The sequence below is a fragment of the Schistocerca americana genome, chromosome X (genome assembly GCF_021461395.2).
Source record: "Schistocerca americana isolate TAMUIC-IGC-003095 chromosome X, iqSchAmer2.1, whole genome shotgun sequence".
NCBI classification, from domain to species: Eukaryota; Metazoa; Arthropoda; class Insecta; order Orthoptera; family Acrididae; genus Schistocerca; species Schistocerca americana.
In genome coordinates, this window is record NC_060130.1 from 122093001 (window position 1) to 122100890 (window position 7890).

Sequence of the window (7890 nt, forward strand, 5' to 3'; positions counted from 1 at the left end):
AAAATCTCATTCTGTAAAGGAAAACATATTAACCCATATCTTCCAAGTGTTGCACACATGCAACACAAAGTTTTCAGTGCCATAATTTATTTTTTTCACAAAGTGTAATTGTGAGATATAAAAAAATATTTACTGAGAACATGTTCATTTTGACTGATTTTGTGACATTAAACTTCATGTTGTGTGTATGCCACAGTGGGAGAAAATGGGTTAAACCTGAAAGGAGGTTTCAATTTAAGCAAGGCTTGTGATCCAGTATTTAGTTATCTTATCTTAATGACTACCTCATCTATTAAAGCTGTAAAACTGTAACAGAATGAGCATTTCATTAAGTACCAGTGTAAGCTCTGAAAACAAATGAGCATCAAAGGGCCCTGGGAGTTGGACTCGGTCATAAATAATAACATGACTCCCATAATACTTCACAATCTGACTGTAGCCCAGGCAGTGAGTGTGCATAAGAACACAACTCACATCATCTGAAGCAGACGACTGGGCCAGCTGTCAAAATATTGTGCAGAAAAATGGAATCAACAACTCAGCTGAACACCGGGAAGTATACCATTAATCATTAGGAGTTTTTTGATGAAAATTTAAAAAGCTGCTTGTTGTAACTGTCTAATCGCTACTGGATGAAACAACTACTTTCTGCTTGTTTTCTTCCGGTTCAAAACTATCAGTCCACCAGAAATAATGAGCAGTGTATTTGTATCTCATTTTTCCTCAATTTGTTTTCTGTTGGGAAAACTTCAAGAGACACAATGGAAAGGTTGCTACATGTTCCTGTGTGTTTCAAAAAGTTGATGAAAGAAAGAAAATTAAATGTGTTTGTTCCCCTGTTTCAGAATAAATATAAGGCATATTCAAAAATTAATGGCCAATGGCAGCTCAAAGTTGCACAAATGGAGTACCACAAAGTCATGAACTCATTGCTATGACTTCACTGTTGTTCAGCTATGGGTGAAAGTAAACAATAACGGCTTAGGAAATCAATTTTCTCCCAAACCACAAAGTGCATGCCGTAATTAAGATTATCAAAAAGGATCTGCAGTTGCTCAAATTCACCAGGAGGTGTGGCTAGTTTACGAACCTACATTAATCAGTAAATGAAAGGTAAGACAATGATGTTCAGTCTTGAAGTGGCAGTACATATGTACATGATGAAGAAAAGAGTGGCAGTCCCAGTATCCAGATTGATAACCAAAAACTGTTATCCAGTCGACAATTGGTGCTCTGGTTGATAAATTTCCTCATTTTGGATGCATAATGATAGTCACAGAAAATCTCAGATATTGCAAACTGTGTATGAGGTGGGTACTGAAAATGCTTACTGCCCAACAAGAAATGCAAAGAAAGTCAAGCAGATGAACATTTCTAGACTATCATCAAGACAGAGACAATTTAATTTTGCACATTGTTACAAGCAACAAGGCAAAACAGAATAAAAACTGAATAAATAAATAAATAAAAATAACATTTTAAAAAATATAAGTGCAATGGAATTATTCAACATCTCCAAAACTGAAAAACGTCAAATAGTATTCTGGGACAAAAATGTTGTTTTTTTTTTTTTTTTTTTTTTTTTTTTTTTTATGTTGACATAGGTCAACACTTACAGCTGACGTGTACTGTAAAATGCTCACCAAACTGAGAACTGCCATGCAAAATTGATGGTGTGAGAAATGCAACTCCACACATCACTGCCCAAACCAAGGATGTGATTCAGCATTTCTGTTGGAGACTTTTCAACCGCTCACTTTACAGCCTCAACTTCACACCCAGTGACTATTACCTCTTCTTGCATTTGAAGCAATTGCTTTATGGACAAAGGTCTGATGATGACAAGGAACTTGTGAGCAATTTGTCAACTAATTCAATTTCAAGGCACACAGTTTCTATGTAGAGGGAAAGAACAAGATACTGCAATGTTACAAGAAGTGTTTAGAAATGACCTGTGACTATGTGGAAACTTCAAGTATGTTTTTGGGAAACCAAAAGTATCGATAAAATCTTTTTCTAATGAATATTTGTTTTTGTATGACTGAAAGAACCTCACTCATATGTTAACTATATTTTGTACACAACAGTATATTACTGAAAATGAACTACCCAGTGACTAAATCTTTCACTGCGGGCACTTCAAATGAGATTTCAAAGTATCAAAATAACAATTACTAATATAACAAAATGTCAGTTCATTGGTAAGCGTTAAATTGCAATGTGAGTTATGGAACACAGAAAATTATGTAGTTTCCCTAAAATGGTAACAGCAAAAAAAAAAGTTAATATGAAACTGTGACTTCCAATTGAAATATTTATTATTGTAGTATAATGTCCTACTATCTTTTTTACACTGATTACTAATTTCTCTCAAACACTGATCACTTTCAGATCATATTGGTCACAGAGCAACATCATTTGCAGGTAATCCGCAGTAACCATGATCTGAAGATCTACAGTACTTCAACAATACAAGTAAACAGTGTAAAAAAAAGGCTGAAATTATACTGCAATAAAATATATTTCAATAACTCGGTTGTCACACATTTTTTCCAATTTTTATAGTAAAAAAGCCGAGTTCAGAAATGAATGTAACATTACGTATTCCCATAGACTGAACCCTATGTAGAAAAGCCCCCAAAAGTCAAACAAATAACCAGTGTCAAAGTCTGACATAATTTAATACGCTAATACAAATCTGGCTAAGTTGAAACAACCAGATGTCGTTGAAAGTTTCCAGAGGAGCATTAGGCAATGAATGAATGATACAGGGTAAGGGAATACAGGCTCTTGATACCATTCCTCACAAGCAGCTTCTAATCAAATTGGGTACATATGGGGTACCATGTCAGTTATGTGACTGGATACACAATTTTTTGTCAGAAAGGTCCCACTTCACAGTACCTGTGGGAAAGTCACCAAGTAAAGCAGAAATGATATCTGGTGTTCCTCAAGGAAGTGTTATAGGCCCTCAGCTGTTCTTATTCTATATATAAATGACTTAGGAGACAATCTGAGGAGCCATCTTATATTGTTGGCTGATGATGCTGTCTAGTAAAGTCATCAGAAGATGGAAACCAATTGCAAAATTATTTAGACAATATACCTGTACAGTGTAAAAGATGGTAACTGACACTAAATAATGAAAATTGTGGGTCATCCACATGATACTAACAGGAGTCTGTTAAATTTCAATTACAAGTTAAATCACAAAAATCTAAGGTCTGTCAGTTCAACTAAATACTTAGGGATAACAATTTCGAACAACACTGGAATGATCACATAGATAACGTGGGGAAGATGCACCAAAGACTGTGTTTTACTGGCGGAACACTTAGAAGATTCAACAAATTCACTAAAGAGACTGCCTACATTATGCTTGTCTGTCCTCTGTTAGAGTATTGCTGTATGGTATGGGATCCTTACCAGATAGGATTGACAGAGCACATCTAAAAAGTTCAAAGAAGGGCAGCTCATTTTATATTATCCGAAATAATGGAGAGAGAGAGAGAGAGAAAGAGAGAGAGTCACAGATATGACATGCAAGTTGGGGTGGCAATCAATACAAAGGTGTTTTTTGTTGCAGTGAGAGCTTTTTACGAAACTTCAATCTCAGACTTTCTGCTCTGAATGAGAAAATATTTTGTTGACGCCCACCTACATAGGGAGAAATGATCATCATAATAAAACAAGAGACATCAGAGCCCAAACAGAAAGATTTAATTGTTCAGGTGCACTGTTCGAGAGCATAACTGTAGAGAAACAGTGTGAAAGTCATTCAGTGACCCCTCTTCCAGGCACTCAAGTGTGGACTGCAAACTACCCATGTAGATGTAGATGTAGATGTAGTACATGGGAGTGAGACAGGATTGTAGCCTATCAGTGATGTTATTCAGTCTGTCCAATGAACAATCAATAAAGGAAACCAAAGAAAAATTTGGAGAATGAATGAAAGTTCAGGGAAAAGAACTTAGTGGTTTACTGATGAATTGTAATTCCGTCAGTGAGACAGCAAAGGACTTGGGAATTGCAACTGAACGGATTGGACAGTGCCTTCAAAGGAGGATACAAGAAACATAACAAAAGGAAACCAAGGGTAACAGAATGTAGTTCAATTAAATTGTGCATTGCAGAGGGAATGACAAACTTATAGTAGTAGAGGAGTTTCTATTTGGGCTGCAAAATAACTGATGATGACTAAAGAACAGAGGATATAAGATGTAGACTGCCAATGGCAAGAAAAGCATTTATGAAGAAGAGAAATTTAACATAGAATATAAATTTAATTGTAAGTAAGTTTTTTCTAAAGGCATTTTTATTAACTGTATCTTTGTACGATAGCCAAACATGGATGATAAGCAGTTCAGACAAGAAGAGAATAAAACCTTTTGAAATGTGGTGCTACAGAAGAATGCTGGGGATCGGATGGACAGATCATTTAATTAATAAAGAGGCACTGACCAGAATTGGGGAGAAAAGAAATTTATTGCACAACTTGACTGAAAGAAGGGATCAGTTGATAGGACACATGCTGAGGTACCAATGAGTCATCAACTAAGTATTGGTGGGAAGTGTGGGAGGTAAAAATTTCCGAGGGAAACGAAAAAAAAAGTAAGTTGGTTCAAATGGAAGTGGGTTGTAGTAATCTGGAGATGATGAGGCTTGCTCAGGGTACAGGAACTTTGAGTGTGGCATCAAACCAGTCTTCGGGCAGAGCACAATGACAACAACTTAATTTATGTAACACTATCTGATGAGCAAAATATAATAGCGACAGTGAATTCTCATCATCCCCTCTGAGATATGGGATACAGTGGCAGTAACCTGGTGAACAGGAATGCTGAGCATAAAAATGTTTTTATGAAGTCAATTTGGGGCTTGCAGAAATTAATTAATGATTAAGATTCACTTCAGCTAGCTGTAAGCTTGGTAGGAATCACATGACAACTTTTCTGAAATGGGCTGCAACTGCTTGGTGTTAGCTTCTGCTCCTTGGAACTGGAAGTGTTCATTGCAATTATGTTGTTCTACTTGTGTACAAAAGTGGTTTTCTTTTCAAAGATATGGTACAGAACTAGTAGCTGAATAGCTGAGATGCCTATTACTCTACTGAAAGCAATGTGTACAGTACAGTTGTTCACCTATGTATCGTCAGGTTTCACATGCCTGCAGTATTTTTGCAGACTAGGGGCCAATTGTATAAATATTGCTGACTGGAGATCAGATCAGAAAGTGAACTATGTTCAGAACTCTATTGTATAATGCTAAACTTGGGTCCACCAAAACATATTCAGTTTTGATCTTAGGTAACACACAACATGCTCAGCAACACGGCTAAAATCGGCTATTGACACGATTATTGCACTTTGACCACAGATATTTATTATACGTCATAGATACATAGTACGTATTATCAAAGGTGTTGTGCTATAACTGTGGGAGGAAGTAAACAGAAAACAGAGCAATCTTCAAACTTTTCTCAAAGAAGAAAGATTTGCTGCTGTAAATTGCGTTGGGCCAGTAGAAAGATATAATTGAGTGAAAGAAAAGCCTAAAACCTTAAAGTTAACAGCAACATGCAACAGTGGTTGGTTTCTTTTGATTGTTTTCATAAGATAGTCTCTGAGCCTTAGTTCCAATTGCTCTACAGTACTTCTTTCCAAAGGAAACCTCAGCTTAAATTACTTGTTACATAGCTCCAAGAGTGGGTCCATCTTTTCACAGAATGTGCAGGCAGCTCATTGGATCTCATCATCATCATCATCATCATCATCGTTCTCTGTGGATATATCTGAATGCTCAGATATTTGTTATTGTACACAGAATTTTGCATAACGGTGGTCCAGAATGCTCAGAAAACAGAGTGTATAGAATGGTTTCAGTGGTATGGAAAGGCATGGTAACGCTGTTGTAAATATCTTTATGACCAATAATGTGGAGAAAGTAGTACAAAATGGAAAAAAAAAATGCATATGGAATTGTCATAGCAGCTGAAGGACGTGTTCAGTAGTTAACAGTTTAATACGAATTGCATAGCTACTGAAAGAACATGTATAAGTGATGTTGAATCATTATTGGTTGCTGTCAAAATTCCCATACCTAACTGTTTACTGCAAATATTTCAGGTTTTCCTTTCTTACTACCCTGCTAAGTGTCTATTAAATGCCTTTGAACAAATCACATAAATTATGAGTCATCTCCGAAGAGCTATTATGAGAGTGATCATTAAGTACACGTGGTAGTTGGTAATTTCCTTAACCTAGCATTTTGAGCATCAGAAGCGTGGGAATGTCATAGTCACATATTTACTTGCCATTTTTTCAGTTAATAACATTTTTTTTTATTATTTCAATTGATATTTGCTAAAAACAAAAGCAATGAATTGTAGTGCCAATAAACTGATGATTAGAGCTGAATCTGACTCTGAACTGAGAATTTTCACCAGTCAAATACGATCTATGATTAATGTGTATACCATGCAGATTTCCAGGTTAAGTTTTATTTGAGGTCATTTTCTGTCTTAACCTATGGTTAAATGCTTTATACAATTTGCCCTAAGAGTGGGGTTCTTGAGTTTTGGGTCCAATAATATTCACATGATATTATTATGTAACTGCAGTAATTATTATTCATGCTTTGTATAATTACTTGTAACTTTCTACCAGTGTGAATATTGCCAATGAACCTAGTATATCTGTTAAAGGTTAATACTTGGAGGCATCTGATGTTGAGTCATTTTCTCCACAGAGTGCCACAAGTTTAGGAACACTACGAAGGTGTTTGAATGTACATCTAGTATATTTATGTGTAATGTGAGAGATCAAAGGGTATGTGGCTACTTGCCTACATATTTTTCCAAGATAACTGCACTGGTTTGGTTGTATATCTTCTTTCATATTCTATATGTTGTCTTAAAAAGAAAAATTATCTAATTATCCAGATTTATGTTTGTTCTTCCTTCATTCAAATATACCTGTAACCCTGGTAAGTTTCAGATGAGAACGGTTAGTGACGACGTATAACCTCCAGGAACCATATTATATATATATAATAGAGGGAAACATTCCACGTGGAAACCTAACTTTGAGGCTTTTTTAAAAAAAAAAAAAAAAAAAAAAAAAAAAAAAAAAAAAAAGCGTTTTGAGCATCAGCAGCGTGGGAATGTCATAGTCACATATTTACTTGCCATTTTTTCAGTTAATAACAATTTTTTTTATTATTTCAATTGATATTTGCTAAAAACAAAAGCAATGAATTGTAGTGCCAATAAACTGACGATTAGAGCTGAATCTGACTCTGAACTGAGAATTTTCACCAGTCAAATACGATCTATGATTAATGTGTATACCATGCAGATTTCCAGGTTAAGTTTGATTTGAGGTCATTTTCTGTCTTAACCTAGGGTTAACCTAGGTTTTTCTGACGAAGCAACCGTTGGTTGCGAAAGCTAGAATTTTGTGTGTATGTTTGTGTTTGTTTGTGTGTCTATCGACCTGACAGCACTTTTGTTTGGTAAGTCTCATCATCTTTGTTTTATATATATATATATATATATATATAATTTTTTTTAAAGATGCAGAACAACTCCAGTACTGTAACCTATTCTGTTTATATCTGCTTACATTTTTCTTGGCAGTACAAGGAAGCAGGTGTCACCAAGTATTGGAAGCAATCCGTAATTTTGTATACAAAGTAATTGTAAAATGAAACTTTGTTAAGTGTATATTTTTCATACGAATCAGTTTCTCAGTTGTTATCTTGCTGAAAGCTAAAGCCATGGGCAATAAATGTTTGTCAACTACATAATTTATTTGTATATCATGACTGGCTCTCAAGGTATTTCTTTCAGAAGTATTACAAGGATAGCAGGGTAACAAGTTGATGACGGGA